This window comes from Triturus cristatus, chromosome 6, assembly GCF_964204655.1.
Source record: "Triturus cristatus chromosome 6, aTriCri1.1, whole genome shotgun sequence".
Taxonomy (NCBI): domain Eukaryota; kingdom Metazoa; phylum Chordata; class Amphibia; order Caudata; family Salamandridae; genus Triturus; species Triturus cristatus.
This window is the reverse complement of record NC_140589.1, coordinates 161,002,955-161,023,037: the sequence shown is the minus strand read 5'-3', so window position 1 is coordinate 161,023,037 and position 20,083 is coordinate 161,002,955. Positions and strand designations below refer to the sequence as shown.

At 43.4% G+C, this 20,083-nt stretch overlaps 1 protein-coding gene and 1 long non-coding RNA gene across 2 annotated transcripts in view; one reads left to right on the top strand and one right to left on the bottom strand.

Moving 5' to 3' along the window:
• LOC146816567 (uncharacterized) overlaps positions 1-15,626 on the bottom strand; it is a 73,628-nt gene extending 58,002 nt beyond the window's left edge. Inside the window, exon 1 of the long non-coding RNA XR_014962460.1 lies at positions 15,522-15,626. This is a non-coding gene — a long non-coding RNA (uncharacterized LOC146816567). The remainder of the gene's footprint in view (positions 1-15,521) is intronic.
• Positions 1-20,083, top strand: part of XKR6 (XK related 6) — an 810,260-nt gene that overhangs the window by 250,607 nt on the left and 539,570 nt on the right. The window lies entirely within an intron of this gene.

Below are 20,083 nucleotides of genomic sequence, written 5' to 3'. Positions count from 1 at the left end.
CTACCTATCTCATACACTGCACCCTACCCATGGGGGCACCTTGGGCCTACCTTAGGGGTGCTTTACATGTAAGGAAAGGGAAGGTTTGGGCCTGGGAAGTGGGTGCACTTGTCAGGACAACATGGCAGTACACAACTATGCGCGTAAACACTACAGTGGTAGGTCTGAGATACATTTACATGGCTACTCATGTGGGTGGCACAACCAGTTCTACTAGCCCACTAGTAGCATTTGATTTACAGGCCCTAGCACACACTGTGCACTTTACTAGGGGCTTACCAGTAAATCAAATACGCCAATCATGGATAACCAGTCATTGTCACAATTTATACAGAGAGCATATGCACTTTAGCACTAGTCAGCAGTGGTCAAGTGCCCTGAATCTTATAGCCAACTAAACAGGGTCAGAAAAATAGGAGGCAAAGGGCAAAAAGTTTGGGGATAAACCTGTCAAAGGGGCCAGGTCTAACACAGGTCCACATCTTATAGCTGTCATAATTGTTACACGTGAAAGGCGTGCGGTGGCTAAGTCCATTTCAAAGTAAATGCTAGCCCTTACTTTCTAGGAAGCCTCTTTTTGTATAGAGCAGCACCAGGCTACAAGGAGGGCTAGCCTCACAGAGAGTGTTAAGCACACCCTGATGACTGATTCTTTCTTAGCTGTGGCCAGAACGTTGATTTAAGATCTCTGAGGGGAAAACACTGAAGGTTGAACACCTTCTCGATCAACTTATGGCAATAGGATTGGTGGGTTGAGGAACATCAAGATAGCTTAGTGGGCAGAGAGTCTGCAGCAGAGATCTTGGCATAACCTCCTGATTACAGCTTTTAATCCTGGTACGCCTGACCATTTTTCCATTCTTCTAAAGATAATAATGTGCATTTAGTTGAATGGAGTATTAACTACTTATATTTATGTATCAAAAGAGCATCCAGTTGTGTGGCAATTGATTCATAAATAAATGTGTAATGCCATACCTTTCTGTATTGAAATGTGAAATTGTTTGACTTTACTCCATCAAGAACATTGAAATACGCAACACTGGATTTTGAAAGTAATGTTACACAAGTTAACATACGAAGTTGCAAAATGAAAAGTAAGAACTGATGGAATTAATATTGTATTGATAAGTTCAAGAAGTATATGCAATTGTTCTTTAGTTTAAAAGGTGTTATGATTTTTTTCTTTTTATGACTTTCAACCAATTTGTAACATTTATTGTTACAGTGGTTCATGCAATTTTGGCACTAGTGGTGTTTTTCCCGGCTGTTGTCAACCTGGTGGGTTAAGTCTAGCAGGACTGTTATTATTTCGCATTCCTTTACTGGCAATGCTACACAGTAGGATCTATGAGTGTGGGTAGAGAGCTGCAGGGTGAATTAGCTCCTGCTAATGTTTCTAGATTTAAAACGAATGATGGCAACATTATGTATTAGATGGGGACATTTTTGTTGGAACAATCATAAATGCCACTTGAAAGTGGGAGTGGAAGATCAGACTAAGATAAGTTGGGCAGGAGCATAACAAACATTTCCAATGCTCCAGGCAAAATAGCATTGTCTGGAAGAGACCTATACTAAAAAAGACACATTTGGGGGCATTTTGTGGTTGATTGAGTCCCCCACCAGGCAGTAGCCTTACTTTCTTTTACGGAAGCATTAGCTTTGGAGCCAGGCAAAAGTCGGTGTCAGTTCTATTTATTTCTTTTTTGTAGAGCTCAGATCTGGGATAATTATGGTACTAAGACCAGGCAGGAAGGAAAAGGAGGATGGCGAGGGAAGCCAAGAGCATAAGAAAAAACCTTAATAGAAGCAATATGTTTTTAGTCTTTTGCGAAACCATGAGCGAGAGGAGGTTTGCTTAAGCTAAAGTGAAAGCTTATTCCACAATGTGAGGCCCCTCGCACTTAAGTATCTACCTCCTGTATGAGTGCAACAATAGCTGCCAAAGGAGCAAGGCACCTGATCTACGTTATCTCGTAGGGACCTAGTGTAGGAATTAGGACAGATAGCAGCTGAGGAGCATTGTAATAGGGTCAGTATACAATATTATGAGCCTTGAGCTGAATTCTTTTCTTGGACGGCAGTCAGTGAAGCGAATAACATGCATTTGATACATGGTCAACTTCACGAGGCCAGGAGCCAGTCTCTCAACCATTTAAAAAAAAAAAAATCTGCAATTTGGTAATCTTGAGTAGACTGTATTCTCATAGTCTAGACGAGAAAGAATAATGGTAATGATCGAGATAACCAAGTTGTTCTGTGGAACAAAAAGGAAGAATCTTCCTCAGAGTTATCAAGAGCAACTGAGGATGTACACTCTTTGGCTGGGCCAGAAAATGTGCCCAAGGTAGCTGGCCAGAGCGAGTTATTCCAGAATAAAGGGTTGTTTCCAACAATAAGGATTCCATCTTGTCCCCGTTTCGCTTACAAAAGTTATCACCATCCGATTTTTGGACCTCAAGAAGGAAGTACCGAAGCAGTAACACTGAGTTAATTGGCCAAGTTGTCAAATTTAAGGAGTATTTGAGAGACATCAAGGTATAAGAGCAACTAAAAGGCAACGCTCCAGATCAGCTCCTAAAGGCCCTGGACACATATATATTAAAAAGGATAGGAGATAAGGCCGACCCTTGAAGAACACCAAAGTTTAGTGGCCACTCTTTGGACCGAAAGTGGGGACGAGAGAGTGATTGAATTCAGTCTGAGAGAGAGAATGAAAACCAATCCAGCCTGTAACTATTGAATGAATTTAATATGGCCATACTTCGTTTTGTTAAGTCACACAGTAAAACCAAAATCCTTGATGTTGCTACCTGGCCAGCACACTGTTGCAGTGATGGTTAGATCGCCATTTACGTTCACTGTACATGTAGTTATTTTAGGGGTTTGTATTTGGTGAGGGCTGCATTCAGAAAGATGCCAAGTGACTATCATAAGAAATACAGCACTGAATATGAGTTGTCCAAGTAGTTTTTCCTGAATTGGCAACTTTTTCTTCTTGGGGGGGGGGGTCTCGGATAAGGTTTTGCACAAATTACAGTTCATCCAGAATGCAACAGCTAGACTTATTATATGCCAAAAGAAATGCAAGTATATTTCTGCCACTCTCCGCAGACAGCATTAACAAAAGATTATGCCCAAGTCTCTTAAAATTGCTCACAAGGCAATTTTAGCTTCTTGCCCTCCATTTCTGGCATCTAACTTCAGCTGTCACATCCCATCATGTGTGCTAAGATCCTCTTTTCTTGAACTTCTATGTCCCATGGCCTGGCCCTGCTCTTGTTGCCTACACATCATGGGTTAACAGAGCACCCATCCCGAAGTTATCATGTATACTGTTCTAAACCCCCACAGTTGTACACGAGATGTTTATCTAATTTTCTTTAAAAATTCATGTTCTCTAGCTGAAGGTGTCTGTGGTGCCATACATTACAAGCATGTCTTGTGTGACACATTCAGGCGGCCCTGTCTTTTCAGCAAATTATCTCATAAATAGTTTGACTTTGAAATTTTAATTATCAGCGTTAAAACGCCTAGCAGTATCATTGGCAACCATGGTGGTTCATCATTTCAACACGTATGTACATGAAACAGAAACTAAAAGGGCGTAGTACTTTGCATCGAAAATTTACAGCAAGGAGGAGGGAAAAGAGACAAAGGGGACGCTGGAGTTCATCAGCATTGAGCACAGCCTGCTCGAGAATGAACCCATATTTCTACAAAATATCAAAAATGGTGGTAACTGAAGTGTTTCATACACATTAACACACCAATGAAATCAAATAAAATGCAGTTCAGATGAAAAGCTAAATCGATCCGTGATAAATAATAAAAAAACGGAAATGTGCTCCTCTTTTGACCTTTCCCTCTCTTTCTGTATCTTAGCTGAACTATATGGAGGTCGACATTATCGACCTACAAGTATATAGCATCTACTACACCATCAAGGTAAGTATGTATTTCCTGTTTTTAACTCACCTCTGCTTACCTACCCTTACCTTGTGCTGCAGTGGTTCCTATGCACAAGACTGCTTCAGTGGCGGCCGCCACTTACAAAAGGTAGTGGGGCGGGGCAAGGGGGGCACGCAGGAAGGGGAGTGCATACAAAAAAAAGAAAAAAATTTCCTTAAGTTGATGGCCGCGTCCCGTGTCGTGCCGGGGGCTTCCTCTTCCATGTTGCAGCAGTCACTGGGACTGCATCAGACTACCTGTCCAATCCCCGCGCTGGGGATTGGCCTGAGCAGGCTAGAAAGACACCCTGCTCAGACCATAGAGTCTGGGGGGGTTCTCCAGCCCGGCTGCATTTGGATTGGCCTGAGCAGGCTAGAAAGACGCTCTGCTCAGACCAGGGAGTCTGAGGGCTGGATAAACCTAAGTGCGCATGTGTGTTTTGGTCAGCCTGAGACGGCCGGCCAAACACACATGTGCACTTTGAGAGTGCACATAGCACTCCTCCTATCCCATCCCATGCCCCGCATGCACACAGAGGCTGTGCTAGCTGCTTAAAAATAAAACGATAATCAAATATAGTTTTGCTTTTTAGATGCTGGCTCTGCCAGTGGGGCGACGCTCCTCTGCCATTGCGGAGGTGCTGCCCCTGGACAGCTTAATAGCAAGCAGATGGTGTTAAGATGCTGAATGAAGGTGGGCCTGGTCCAAAATTTGATACGCTTGGTACTCCGGGACATGAAGGTGACTTGTAGGAAGAGGCTTTGAGCAATTGGCTGAGTTTGGGGTTTTGCGGTGATTGCAGTTGGCACTGTTAGGGGTATCGTGGTATCTAGGTGGTGATAGTGGTTCCTTAAGTTGCTTCTTTTTCTGCTCTTTGATATTTCAACCTTGAAAGCAAGGATTTACGAAACACCATCCAGAATTAGGTGAAACACAAAAGAACCATTGTAGCCATGCTTTCCTATGGACGATTGCTGACAAAGTTAATGAAATGTTGAATAAACAGGTTTTGCAGATTATTTTAAAGAGATTCATAAAGGAGGATGATATAAGAAGGGAACTCGCTGAGGTCTGTTGTGAATGGGTTGTATGATGTTACAACGCATTCCGTTGCAACGCATGCCTTTACCACGCATGCGTTACAACGCGAATGCCTTTACCACGCATAACCTTTTCCACGAATATTCCTTTACCACGCATACATTTACAACGATTTTCGATGTAAATGTATGCATGGTAAGGGCATATTCTTGCTAAAGGTAATCTCAGTCCCCTTTTCCTTTTTCAATTTTGAACATGGAGTGCCCACACCAGCTCTGCGTTGTAACCCGTTACCAACTGTCCATGTTGAAGCTTTATTGTAACACGCTCGAAATGACGTGGTTTGCATTTTTTCATCACACTACTGTAAAACGCCTCCAGTCACAATACTGCGGCACGTAGTGACGGCCGCGCCGGGTGGCTTTCAGGCAAGACGCGCTTCATAACGTTGCAGAGCAGCATGCGAGAGGTGAAAATGTCACAGAACACGTGGTGAATCCAATATGGATGTTAGAAACTGCACGCGACTTTCACATAGAAGAAAGGTAGGCGCGTGCGTTCAATCGTTCTAGACACTTCTATTTTTAAATTCACACATATACAATATGCAGGCACTTTCCACGTTGTGCCCACATCTGTAAATTAAAATCTTGCACATTTAAAATATGGTGAGTATTTTTTTGGGGGGAGACCCCCACCAAGCCCCCTTTTCTTTATGAACGCATTTTTTTTGTGGGGGGTGAGACCCCCCCTAAGCACCCTTTTTTAATTTTACCCTTTTAGCACATCTGCCTTTACTAAGTATCTCGTAGTAAAGGTATGCGTGGTAAAGGGTATTCGTGTTAACCACGCATGCGTTGTAATGCATGCGTGGTTAAGGTTATGCGTGGAAACAACCGCGTTGTAGTGGCCGTTTCCCTTGTGAATGCAGTGTGCAAGCAGCCTTTTCCTCTATCTTTAGGGTGTGGGCGTGAACTAGGCGTATCCGTTGTGACTTAAATTAGGTAGTTTGCCATTGATTGACTTTCGCACCCGACCGAGGAGACCAAGAGCAGTTATTGTCCATGGGGAGTAAAATAAGGTTAAATTAGGTCCTTGGAAATACAATGAAACGAATGGTAGAGACTTACCACGCACATCTACGTAAAATGAGTTTGGGTGCACTGCTTGAATTGGTATGCTAGTGTGATTATGGCTTTTATCTTAATCAAGCAGGGTTTAATAGGCTCATATGAAAACAAATACTTTTAAGGAAATTAAAATACGAAATGTATCATAGTATTTTGAAATGGGCGGATTAAAAAATATATATTTTGGCTGCTTCCTAAAGATTTTAAACCTTACCGGCTTATAGACACTACAGTCAACTGTCAGCGTTTAATGAGTTTAAAGTACATTTTCAAGCTTGTGCATTTCTGCTCTACATTTCTTAAAGCAAAATCTAAGCAAAAATGTTTCAATATCAATGTTTTGATGTACACTAGGTATGAGTGTTATCCATCTCCAGCTACTTTAAGGACCAATGATTCTGTACTTTACACTCATTGGGCCAGTGGAGTACCAATAGCCCCACAGTCCCCTTGGTGCGGAGGGGCCCGAGCTCCAGGTAGCCCCCTCTGGCACTGTGCACAGGCAGCGGCTCAGAGCCCCTGACTGGATCCGGAGTGTGGGGGGCCCCTCTATGTACTTTGCAGGGAGGGCCCTCAATTTTTGTCACACCACTGCATTAGGCAAGTCATAACCTTGTCAGCTTTCACTACAGCGTATAAAAACCTACTAGATCAGGGACACTCGTTGCTTGATGGTCCTCGAGTGGCAAATCCAGTCCAGAAGGGCTGCAGAAAGATACTGCAAGAAAGGAAAAGTAAAAACAGAACCTATTGAGAAACACACTACTGCGTTGCAATGGTTGTCTAACCACTGTGCCTTTTATAGAGAAAGGAATGGAGCAGGTTGACACACAAACAAGAATTAAGGACGCCATATTGGATTATGAAGAAACAGGAATATTTCAGTCTGCTATCTCGGATCGGGAGGTTGGAAGCAACAAGGTGGATTTCATGCCTGGGATGGAGAAGAGCTTTAAAAACAGTTTCCCCAAATTATAATTGTTCTACGGTGTAGGTGCCGCCATGCTGCCTGGAGAATGCCGTGAGCACTGTGAGAGGCGCCCAGAGAACCTTGCCCTGCAGCAAGGAAAATACCCCTCTCTGACCCTCCCTGCAGTGGAAGCAGGGAAGAACACCACACCCCTGAAAAGTCCTGAAAGTGGTGAGGTGAAATGTACCACTTAAAAAAAAAGGACACATATTTATGTTTCATACAATTAATTTAAACGGGAGAGTTGCATGCTTATATTGCAAATTATTGTACATTATCATCTATTTAATTAAGAACAGATTAACAGAAAGCACAATGTGATTTAAAGTTTCTGGAAACCTATCCATCTTTTGCAGCTCACCGTGGAAATCGATGTTTCAAGGGAAGTTAACACTGTCAGTAACTTTTGCACGCAAGATACATTATACCACTGTGGACTTCGTATGGATGAGCAGTTCTGAATTTATATTATCAGACACATCCTTTGGACCCCGTAAAGAATGGATGACAAGAACACATGGCATAATGATAATATATATTACTGTCACTAGATGCGACGGACATACGGATAACATGTAAATGATAGTAACAGTGGAAAGATTGTTTCTGAAGAGAATGTAAAGTCAGCATGCACTACCTTAATTAAAAATGTATGTGTAATATTGGCAAGCTATCGTGCAAAAAGGAGAGGGATACTCCTAGTGCAACCAATAGCAATTATTTAAATGGTAATTGTTAGACCCGGGATCCCTGGTTGGCTGAGGTAGGTACCTTAGCCCAAGTAGGGACCCGCGTTCCAACGTCAGGGAAAGGAAGGTCACCTTTTTAGATAGCCCCGCTCACCCCTCGGTAGCTTGGCCCGAGCAGCCAGGCTTATCTTCAAGGCAAATGTGTAAAGTATTCGCAACCACGCTCACAATAATCCAATGATGACACCACAAATAGACTCCACATGAGTTTTGTAAAAACGAGTATAAACTTTATGTAAAAAGATATACGATAAGACCATACGACCAACATATGAGGTTGTGTAATATTTCTCCTGGCCGGTTGTTAGGCCAGCCAGCCCTAAGTTCTGGCGATGTCAATGAGCACTTCTAAACATTCTCCTGTACTCCTAATCACATGTCATATAGTTCGTAATGCTAGAATCAGGTACTTTTGAATGAAAAAATACTGTAATGTGTAACGCAACAATCAGGCACTTTGCAAGGTAAAACAATGCAATGCGTAATCCAACCACCAGATACGTCGTTCCGCAATAATAAGGCAATGCGTATACACTTAATCAGGTAATTCGTTATGCAGGAATAATGCAACGCGCAATATGCTGATCAGGTAGTTCGTTATGCAGGACCAAGGCAATGCATCATACGACAATCAAGTAGTTCGTTATACAGAAATGTTGCAATGTGTAATACGTCATTCAAGTACTCCGCTCTGAGAAATGGAATACTACGTAGTATACTCAGGCCCCGATCACCGGGCCTTAGGCGGTCTCTCTGCCTCCTCTTCTTTCCTTCAGTCAGCTTCTCACAGTTGCCCCCAACACAGTACGATGTTATTCCAAAGTGCAGCTTCGCACTCTGGCCCTGTTACCGCCACTCTCTCTGGTAATACGGGTCGCAATACGAGCCGAAGCAGAGGCTCGCACTGCCAACACAAGAGAGAGGCCGAGAGTGTCTCCCTCCGAGCCCGTGCCCCGCCCCAGGAGTCGACACACGTTACCTGGGGGGCACAAACCCACTCTCCTCTCCTCGTCCAGCGGTTGGGCCGCCAAGCAGCTTTGTGGAATGGCAACGGCGGCTCGGGCCAGCCACTCAGCTCCTCTGGGACTGCCGGTCCAGGCCGCTCCACTTTAGGAATATCTCAGGCTGCCATAAAACACACTCACACCACATCGCTGAATCTTCCTTCACGCCGAGTGCTCAATCACTGGGCACTCCACACATGAGTCTCACAGTGCACAACGCACCCGCGCACAGTGGCATTGAGACTCACTTGGATTCCGGTGCACACAATGACAAGGCAAATCCTCACGAAGGTCTCACGGTGACCAACGCACCTGCACACAACGGCGTAGAGACTCACTTGGATTCTGGTGCACACGATAACAAGGCGACTCCTTTGAGGGTCTCAGGCTAGACAGAGCACACGCACACAGCGTCTCTGAGACACACTAGGACTCCAGATGCTGGCCACGATCACAGGGCACGCCTTACAAAGATCTCAGATAGACAGAGCACACGCACAAAGCGTCTCTGAGAGTCTTCTTTGGAAACGTTTGTGTTCCTGTGTTTCCGAACAGGGAGCCAGCTCACCTCAGGCCCTTAGGGATAGTTACTTCAGGACACAGCATACCGCAAAGTCCTTCAAGCAGGGGGACACAGCACACAGCAAAATCCCTTTTGCCTTTCCTTGGTTGAAACAGCAAACTGCAGGCCAGCCCCAGATCACACAGCAAGGACAGTCCTATCCATCAGTCTCTTCAGTTGTTTCTTCCTTGGCAAAGGTCCTCTTGACCACAAAGTAGCTCCAGTCTTGTTCACACTTGATCAAGCCATTCTCCAAAGTTCAGGGGCTTCAGTTCTCTTAGTTATACCCCTCAATGCCTTTGAAGTCTTTGTGCTTCATGGGGCACTGACCCCTGCTCAAACCCGTTCTGGGTGCCTCCCTGCCATTGACACCTCTCTTCCTTTGATTAGTGGGGGTCTGGATTCTCAATCACTCAGCAGGATATGAGCCAATTGTTTTATAGCAGCAACCCAGGCCTCTTCACCTCTAAGGGCTTCTCCTCCCCCCTCCACTCCAGATGCAGGTCAGCCTGTTGCTGTCTCACCTCCTCCCCTGGCTCAAGACATTCCCTTTATCCTATCGCTTTCAAATCCAGACAGTCAATCCACAGCCAGGCAGAGACACACAGAAATGTTAGAGCACAAAACTCAGCCACTTCTAAAAGAGTGGCTTCTGAACACACAATGCAAAAACCACCTACATAAAAAGATGTGTTATTACATTGTGAGTTCAGGCATACTAAACTTCACCTTTCCATCTTAAGCTTTTAGGAAGATAGGCTGTAAACATATTACACAGCCTTCCTATTCTATCCTATGGGCAAGCTGGCCTTTCAACAGTGAAAAACGAAATGGAGATTAATTCACTGTCAGGTCATGACACACACCTTAGTACATGTCCTACCTTTCACATGCACTACACCCTGTTCAGGGGGACCCTAGACCTACCATAGGGGTGTCTTAGGTGCACAGAAAGGGAAGGGTAAGGTCTGGCAAGTGAGTGCACTTGACAGAACAACAACATCGCAGTTTCACAAACTGCACGCAGGCCCTGCAATGACAGGCATGGGTTTCCTTTTTAAGGCTACTTTTGTGGGTGGCACAAATAGTGCTGCAGGCCCACTAGTAGCATTTTCATTACCAGCCCTGGCACACATAGTGCACTTTACTAGGGACTTTACTAGCAAGGCAAACATACCAATCATGGACAACCAATTACCATTACTTTATACAAGGAACACCTACACTTTGACACTGGTTAGCAGTGGCAAAGTGTCCAAAGCATCTAAGTTAGCCAAAAAAATAGCAGAGGTAGAGGCAAAAAGTCAGGGGTAGTCACGCCAAGAAGTGCCAGGTCTAACAGTAATGAATAGTTTTACATAAAGCTAAATCACATAGTTTAGCTGATGCACACAATAACATAAGATTACACAAATTGCAAAAGCTAGATAGTTTGCCAAAAAATAATTTATATTCGATGGTTAATGCAGCAAGAACCTGTCATGCGACACAGTATGTGATGGATAGTCCACTTTGGAAATAAGTTACCTAGAAAGAGGGGCAGGGTGAGATATGATATCCTACCATGGAGCACTTAAGCAGAAGAGCAGGACAGGCTGCTATGGATCTGGTAAAATAACAGGACATTTGTTGAGATCACACTTAAGGAAGGCCTCTTGAGTCCCTGGTGATGGCTTAACATTTGATAAATTCCTCTGTTACAATATATTGTAAGGTCTGTATCCTGCTCTCAGTATATAACAAGGATTTGCAATGCAACAGGTCTCGCATTTGCGAGAGTTTGAGCGATTGGCATTGTAAATGACAATGCCTTTATTTATGTGCTTTGAATACCTGTAAGTTATGCGTAAAAGAGGTGCAGTAATTTCCAGCCTTGCTTCTTGTAACCAACGACTACAAGTACAGAGTGCGTGTTTATGCACTGCTTGTTATTGGTACGTTCCGATGCTATAGTTTGTCTTTATGTATAGCACCGTGACTATATGTATGCAAGTGACTCCATAATACAGTCAATGCTCGTGCACTCTTGGGAGTGCACTAATGTTACAGAGCAGACGCGCATGAACAAAATTTCACTTTCAGTCTTTCACCTCTAGTGTATAGCACAGAGTACACAAGCAAAACTTTGAACAAATGTCTCAGTATTCAGTGACGTCAACATCCAAATACCTTTTTCCAAACACACAGCCTCTTTGGTGCCAGGTGTGACAGCTATTTTTAAAAGCATTTAAGTGAGTCGCTCGCAAGTTCAAATAAACCTTAAAACAAGCGAGACCATAAAAGCTATGTGCTTATTTTTAGCACCATCGTCGTGTTGGTTTCCCTCTATTCACTCACTCGAGATGGTTGTCGTGAATGAAAGAGGGGTGCTGCCTTGTGGCAATTGGTGTGGGACCTCCATTTGAAGGAGTGTTACTGCTAATATTGAGCCCAGGCCTTTAAACGATATGTTGAAATACCATATTTACTTCCTTTTCTAGAACACTTTTTAAATGTCTGTTACAAAAAAGAAAAGCGTCCAGCACTTGCCCCTTCAAAGGCATTATTTAAACAGGATGTGGATCACATGATGATTAGGTAAAACACGCAGCATAAGGCAGGCGATTTCTAGGTGCCCCTAATTCACAGTCGAGATAGTCTGAAATAACAGAGAATAGATGTGAGCTCAAAAAGCACACATGCCAGTAAGGAGAAACAGGCCTTTGGCTTATGAACACAAATTTCAAGCCAGATGTTTCAATGCTAGGCCTTACGGACTGCCCAATCTACACACATGTAGTAGCTCTCCTGGTTAACATAAACCTATTTCATTTATCCTAAATTTATTCAGGGTTTTTTCTATAGCGCCAACCAGGTCATCCAATGACTAAATGAATGGTGCCAGTTGAAAGGCTGTGTGTGTGTCTCTTCTAATTGTTTTTTTGGGAATGTGTTTTAGGGGCATCTGAAAAGCTGTGTGTCTTTTTCTTCTTATTTACATTTTCAAATTGCAAACCTTGCGTATGTAGCTAAACACATTTTTTAAACATAATCCCTACATACGTATGATTTGCAATTTAGAAAAAATTTAAACAAGGACGAAAAGACCTGCTGCTTTTTAGATGCGCTGTAAAGCACATTCCCAAACAAGCATTGGCATAGCCAATAGGTTTCGCTTTTGGGACCTTATAAGTATTTAGTTATGCAGCACAATATCCTTGGTGCAACAACGTTAACTGTTGCATGGCAAATCACATATAAGGTCCCAAAGGCGAGACCCATTGGCATTTTGCGTTTTAGCCATAATTCCTTATGCCCTGATGATGGTGCCAATACTCTATAATGGGATTGAAACATCATCGACAAACACTATCATGACTCCTAACATTGATATATAATTTGATATGTGAGCATTGGAACATTCTGCAATATGTGACATGTTTTACTTGTCTTCATTATAGTCACATGTAAAATGTCTGAGTTCGCAAGGTTGTTGACCTTTTTTATGTTGTGTTTCCTACTTCAATATTATGCTATATGCATTATTAAAAGCATTTGCTATTCCATTCGGAAAACTAACATAGGTTTCATTGTATCTCTATGAAACATGGTTTAAGAGATTTTATAGTAAGGGACCACTGTTCCTTAAAATACTGACACCCATGGTCCCTTAAATACCCTTTGGTTTCCCTTGTTCCTTAGAACACATAAGTATACACTTATCATACAAAGAGGTACACAGGCTGACAGAAGAAGAAATTACCATCGGAGAGTACAAAAGGCAGAATAGCTGTAGGCCTTAAATACAAAAAAGCAAACATTCAGAAGGTCTTAAATCCAAGACCTCTACAATTACAGGAATTCACTGTGCCTTTAACAAAATGTTTGAGATTTTCATCACTTCATTTAAGTCACCATATTTACCATTACACAGTATTGTGAGGGTTAACAAGGAAAACATGTTAGAAAAGTAGCGAAAGGTACATCTGAATTATTCTTAAATCACCATCATGCCCCAAGGAGCCTTACCTCTAGGAGCTTATATAGATGGCGGAGAAGGTGTTAATTCCAAGAACAATTACAAACTAGTCACTTGGAAAATGAGTGAAATGGCTGCCCTCTGTCCGTTCCAAAGGTCAGGCCAGGGTCTGTGGAAAGAATATTCGAAAGCACAGATGCCCCCAAGGGTTTTGATTCCTCTGGACACTTGGGACTGCAATACATTCCGTATGAGTACCCTCTTCAAATCTGTGCTGCTGCCAGAGACAAACAAACATTGTAAATTATCTACGTATCTAAGACACTTTAACATCCTAACAAGGCCATGTGCTTGCCCCTGAAAGCTCAGGTAGCCATACTGGCTAAAAATTGAGTCACGTCTTGAGCCAATTAGGTGAAGTTTTACAAGTCTTGCTGAATGCTGTTCCTCTTTATCAGACAAAGTAAATTCCAGGACAGAACAGATGAAAATGAAATGTGTTCTTCTCTGATTGGGTAATGTAGTAACATATAGTCACATATAGTGTTTCCTTGAAGTGGCAGCTCAGCTGCAACTTAATCAGAGGAAAGCCTCTGAATGAAGTAGAGAGTATGGGCATTACTCAAAGGAGCGACCTGTGGCTCTCAAAAGAGCAGACATCCCGTCAACAAACAACCCTATCATCTGCTGTTCTTCGTGGTACTTTTATTGTATGCGCAATGTTTGGTAACTAGTGATAAAGTAAACATAATTAAACACTGCTCCATAAAAAGAGCCTCAGAGATGCATATTGAGGTGGTTGGGGCAGGGGAGTTTAAACCTGTATTTGTAATCACAGCTCGGAAAATATGCTCCCTCGAAAGCAGGTTTTGAATTGATTTTTGCTGTATAGTAAAGTTGCTGGCATGGGCAGGCAGCGATTTCTTCCAGTCGGCTTGTGAAAGTTGGAAACAGTGAGTAGATAATGCCTCTCTTGTTCTCTCTAAAGTTCATTCATTAACTCAGAGAAATTCCAGGTCATAGTGATGAATATTAGATGCCTCAGATGCAAAAAAACAGGCCCTGGGCTCTGCACTGAACCAGCTCAGCTCATCACCATGTGGCCCCAGAGCTCAAACACAGCCCAAGAGCACAGAGCGAAGCAGACTGTGCCCTGTAATGGTAACCCCTCAATGGTAACGGGTCCTTACTCCCAGGAAGGCACTACAAGGTCATACCAAGAGCAGAACGTGTGCTATACTAGTGGGTGCAGATGACATACATACCATAGCTTGAGTGTGACACATGACAAGTGTCAAGTAAAGTGAAGTGTAAGGGGAATTATATTTAGGATATAATGCTTATATTGAACAAACGTGAATAGTTAGATAGTTTTCATTGCAGCCCCAAATCCTTGATGTTTAAACATATGGCTTATTTCTTTGTAAATGGTGCTCCATTCAATCTGTGCAAGCCCGTTTTTTGGTGCAAAGTTCCTGTTTGGCCTGCTGACACACATTGTGCAATTATAACGTTTTTTGCATGTAACTATTTACTTGTATTTTTTTGCAAAGTACCCGAGGAATGCGGCTTATATGAACATGTAAATAAACATTAAAATGAGGGTAAACGGCTGAATAGCAATAAAAACGCATGGAACAAATTGTCTAGGGCTGTTGGGATAGACTTGGAGGAAAGGAGGTTGGATTAATCTCACTTAATGACGATGCATTGTTTCAACGGAGCAGTAAGAGTTACACTGAATTATTTACTCTTCTACGGCTCACTGTGTTCCTTTGTAAACGAAAGGGTTGGGTGTGAAAGGCTAGCTCTCTTAAAGCGCTCGGTGTTAGCACCGTTGTTATCAGAGACGCTTGAGCCCCGGAGAGGTGTGGAAAAAGTAGGTGTGAAGAGCTTGAGGTCGCTATCTTTATGACACGCCGTCATGTGCTGAGGTCCAGAGGAGGGAAGAGAGAGAAACCAGAGGGGAGGGTGGGCCCGTGGGAGCGGAGAAATACTGAGCAAGGCGTGTTAAGGAGGAACGAGGGAGGAATATGAATGGAGAGACGTGCATTCCAGGGCAAATCCCTTAATCTCCCTTACCTGAAAAGTGAATGAACAGAGAGCAAGCAGATAGCATTTCTTTTTTTTCATGCAGTGTCCTGGGGTCTCACCTGCATGCTGCTGGGCCATCTCTGCCATATCCTTCTGGTCTTTAAGCAGAGCCGCATTCGCAGCACCTGAATGACCACCGTCAGGTCTGCCAGCACCAGCGCTCTCCGCAGTGGCAGGGAGCTAAGCCAAGCCATGCTGCTGCCAAAGAGGACTTGGAGTGTTCAGTACACCACCAGCAGCGCGCGCCGCTGACTCCCTGCTCCTTGCACGAGATGCAGAGAGTGGCAGAGAACGGGGGCTCCGCATGCACGTGCTCTTAATGACACAGGCAGCCTGGAGGCGGGACTAAAGTTTAAAATGCACAAGTTACCAGCCACTTCCTCCCGCCTGTCATAGAAAAGGGGTGAGACACTGTAGCTGCAGTCGGCACCATGTTGGAAGGGCACGGCTTCCAGTTAGTGTCCTTAAAAGTGAGGATAATAGCAATTATTGCCTCCCCCTAGCCTCCGTTATTTTTGTAGTCTAGCGGCGGGAGGATCAAGCAAGTTTGCACTATATAAAATTGCACCAAAAAAAAAAGCAGTGTTGGTAGAGCGCTGCCTAATGGGGCCCTTACATTAGAAGACACCAGACACCTAGCTGCTCCAATTGAGCAATGCTCATAGACTGGTTGGGCTGCAACCATGATTGCAGCTTGGTGTATTTGCAAACAAGCCTAATCACCTTAAAAAGAAAGCCCAACATAGAACAAATCCTACCAAAAGACGCCCAATTGCCGTGGAAATCGAAAAGTTTAAAAAAGCTAAATAAATACAATAAACAGAGGGGGAGGCACAGTGCATGAGGCAGCACCAACACAACTGGGGCGGTAAAAGGACATGGGAGGAAGGAATGCAATATTTACATGTAAACAGCCATGGCGCCAAAGCTGAACACAGACAGACAGTAACAGACCAGAAAACCAAGAAAAAAAAGAGTCTCCCTAAGAACACAGAAACACCAATTGCGGAATGAGACAGTAGTTAGTCCCTGCTGCCTGGGAGGAACTGAAGAGAAAAAGGAGGGACAAAGAGGCAGGACTGACCACTAGCAAGCAAGGATTTTTAAAGGACACTGAAATAAACAAATCAAAAGCAGGGGGATGGCTTTAAGCCAACATGATAAATTACAACAGGTCTCGAATGCTCGACCTGAAATGTGAGACATGGTGAAGTATGCCTTGTTGCAGACATAGTCATAGGAAGCTATGTGCCACAACTGTCCTAGCAAGCTGATCACCTGTATTGAATACCAATGTTCATACATGTCTTCTTTCAGCGAGGACTCCTCTCTGCTGACTGCTACCTTCTCTGTCCTGCCCTGTCTGTGTTCTCCCCCTCCTGTGTGTTGACCATCCTCTTCTCTATGGCCTACGCTCTTCTGGCTAGATCTGCTATGTACTGTCCCACCCTGGATCTAGGAAGACTGCGGACCACCTGCCTATTTACTGACCATCTACTGTATGACCTCCACTCTGTTGATCACTCTTCTGTGGCCGACCTGTCTACTGACAAGCACGTCCTCTCTGGTCTACTGGTTGATAGCACTGCTCTTGTCTCCTCCCATGTTTCCTTTCTTGTCTCCTTTCTCATGACCACTGCCCCTATCTCTTCTTTGCCGAAAGCTGTATTCCCACAGTCTGGTCTCTTGTCAGCTGACCACTGTCTCATGTCTTCTATGTTGACCACTTCCTATTCTCTGCTGATTATTGGCCTTCTGCTGTGTCTTCATGTTTGATTGCATTCCCCTCTATGGTTACCCCCTTGTTGACAGTTTACTAACAAAGTTAGCTTTTGACTTAAATATTATGTCCTTAATATTGTTTACAAAACTATTGCTCATCATTGACTCCTCTCTTGTCTCATCTCTGCTGAAAACTATCTCTGGTCTCCCTAACTCTGACCACTGGCTCTTCGGTAGTCTGTCCTGTGCTAACCATTAGCCCATCTCTAGTCTCCCAGCGCTGACCACTCAAGTCTCCTCTCGGCTGACTGCTGGTGCTTGTCTCTTCTGTTTGTTACTGACCACTGACTCCTCCCTGGTCTCATCTCTGCTGACCAGTGCCTCTTTGCTTGATATTTGCCATGTCTGCGTGCTGTCCACTGTATTTTGACTCCCACCTCATGTCTCCTGTGGTGTGTGGACCTGGGAGTGTCATTAGATTCAATAGCTCAATACTACGCATCATATATGTTCCTAATATCACTTTACTAAATTCTAGATCTCAATAGCAATCTGTATTTTATTCCACTTGGTAGCTAAGCTTTAATTCATTCTAGACAGCTTGATATCTCTCAGTCTTAAATAATGTAATAGAAATAATAAACCAATCAATGGATCATTAAATACTTCCAGAACTGCTCTGCATTCGATGTTAATTTGCAGTCCTTTTTACCTTCTCTATCCCTCCGCTATCCTTCTCAATCCAAATAACTGATTAATATCCACCACTCAAATTACTTTCATATTTCACTATACTAATTCACCACTAATCCTTATGGGTTCCGGAGTAGCGTGCTACTCCCCAAGAAAGTGCTTCAACACCTCAATAGGGGTAACAAGCGCCATATAAATGCAAACCTTTTTTTCCCTTTTCTATCCTTCCGCTATCCTTCTCAATCCAAATAACGGACTAATATCCAACACTCCTATTACTTTCATATTTCACTATACTAATTCACCACTAATCCTTTATTGGTTCCGGAATAGCGTGCTACTCGTAAAAAAAATGCGCTTCAACACCCCATCTGGGGTAACATGCACTATATAAATGCAAACCTTTTCCCCTCTTCTATCCCTTCTCTATCCTTCTGAATCCAAATAACTGACTAACCTATCCACCACTCAAATTAATTTCATATTTCACTATACTATTTCAACACTAATCCTTTTTGGGTTCCGGTGTAGCGTGCTACTCTCCAAAAAAGCGCTTCAACGCCTCGTCAGGGGTAGTAAGCGCTATATAAATGCAATTACAATACAATACAATTGCAATGTTCATGCTAGAATAGACGTTAGCTCAGATGGCCTCTGAAATTCTCACGTAGAGATATTGGAGCCTTAACAATTATTGGCTGTCTTTTATAGGGAATACCAACACAGATGACATAATAGAATGAGAGATAGTTGCACATACAGTCATGTCTTCCTTGCTTATGGGAAGTGGATACGTTCCAGTTTTTGGGTGGGATTAGGTCTGAGTACCGATGTTCATACTTTTCTGGTTGAATCGTTTATAAGGTTTGCATCTAAGGAAACACAAACGGAGAATCCCAGTCCTCGCGTGAGCCCAGTTAAAAAAAAATCTTAAGTGTCTGCTTTTAAACAAATACGATCTTCTTACAGATCACAGTGGTTTGGGAGGCTCCCGTTTTTGGGAGAATTTGACAGACGTACAGTAGGCTGGTGTGAGGTTAAGTTTATTCTGATTACCAAGGCTGAGGTATTGGTTGGCATTTGGCAAGCTAAGCAAAGAGCCCGTTCCTGGCTTTGGTAATTTGTCTGGCCTACCCATTGTCCCGTGGGTATGCCGATCCATAATGGAGCTGAGCCTAGCTTCCAGGGCACTATTCCTTTTGCCTTCATGCTGCAGTTTTTTAACAATAGATGCAGCTTCCTACTAAACAAAGGATAACTGAGAATCGTGTTCTACCTAGGTATAAATAAAAGCTGAGGGGGTGCTTTTCTGCTGTGTTCAGCCAACCTGCCCTTCGATTCTGGGTTTTCTTCTAGGTCTGTAACCTGAGAGTAACCTCTTTAATTTGTTTATCTATTTGATTGTCTGCAGTGGGTTGCTTGGCTTATCCTGATATAGTTTGGCAAGTCAGATGAAGCAACCAATGTCAACATGAAACAAGCTTTGGCAATGCCTGTGTGTCTCGCATGTGCAAGATCTATTGGCCTTGTCAATGTTTTTTTAGACGTTGTATAACAATGTGAGCTGCTGGGCACCATGGCTTAAAGTCAAGGAGAGATCGCCCTGTGGTGCAATATGTTAAAAAAGCTTGAGGGGTCACACAAGGGAGGTGGGAGGGAGTGAGCAGCAACAATGGACGGTGGGTAGGGGAGGAAGCAACAGGAGGGAGACCCTGTGGAGGAGAGTGGGAGCAGCAACAACAGGAGGGGGAAATGCAATATGAGGGAGGAACAGGGGAGGGGGATGGAGCAGCAATGATGGACATCAGGAGGAGAAGGTTATGGAGAAGGCAAAGTCCAAGTCCTGTCACAGGCGTTACCTAAATAGGCCTCAGCCTTCAATTACACGTGACATTTTTGGTCTGGCTTGACAGCACAGTTGTATGATACCCATTGTTAACAGTTCTTAAAATACACCAACGTCCTTTTGCTCCACCCATAAAAATATTTGTCTAACTCCATAAAGTGCTTGCGTTGCATTGACCGAGGGGCTATTTTATGTCTTAAAAGTACACTAAATCACCACACGATAAAGACGTTTTCTCATAAATGCATTTTATACATTAGGCAACATTTTTGCTTTCTTTTTTTCAGTGCAATAGGCTTTTTAAATATTGTAATCAAGGTTCAAAATACAAACCAGATCTTTTTGTTTTTCTGTTGCCTA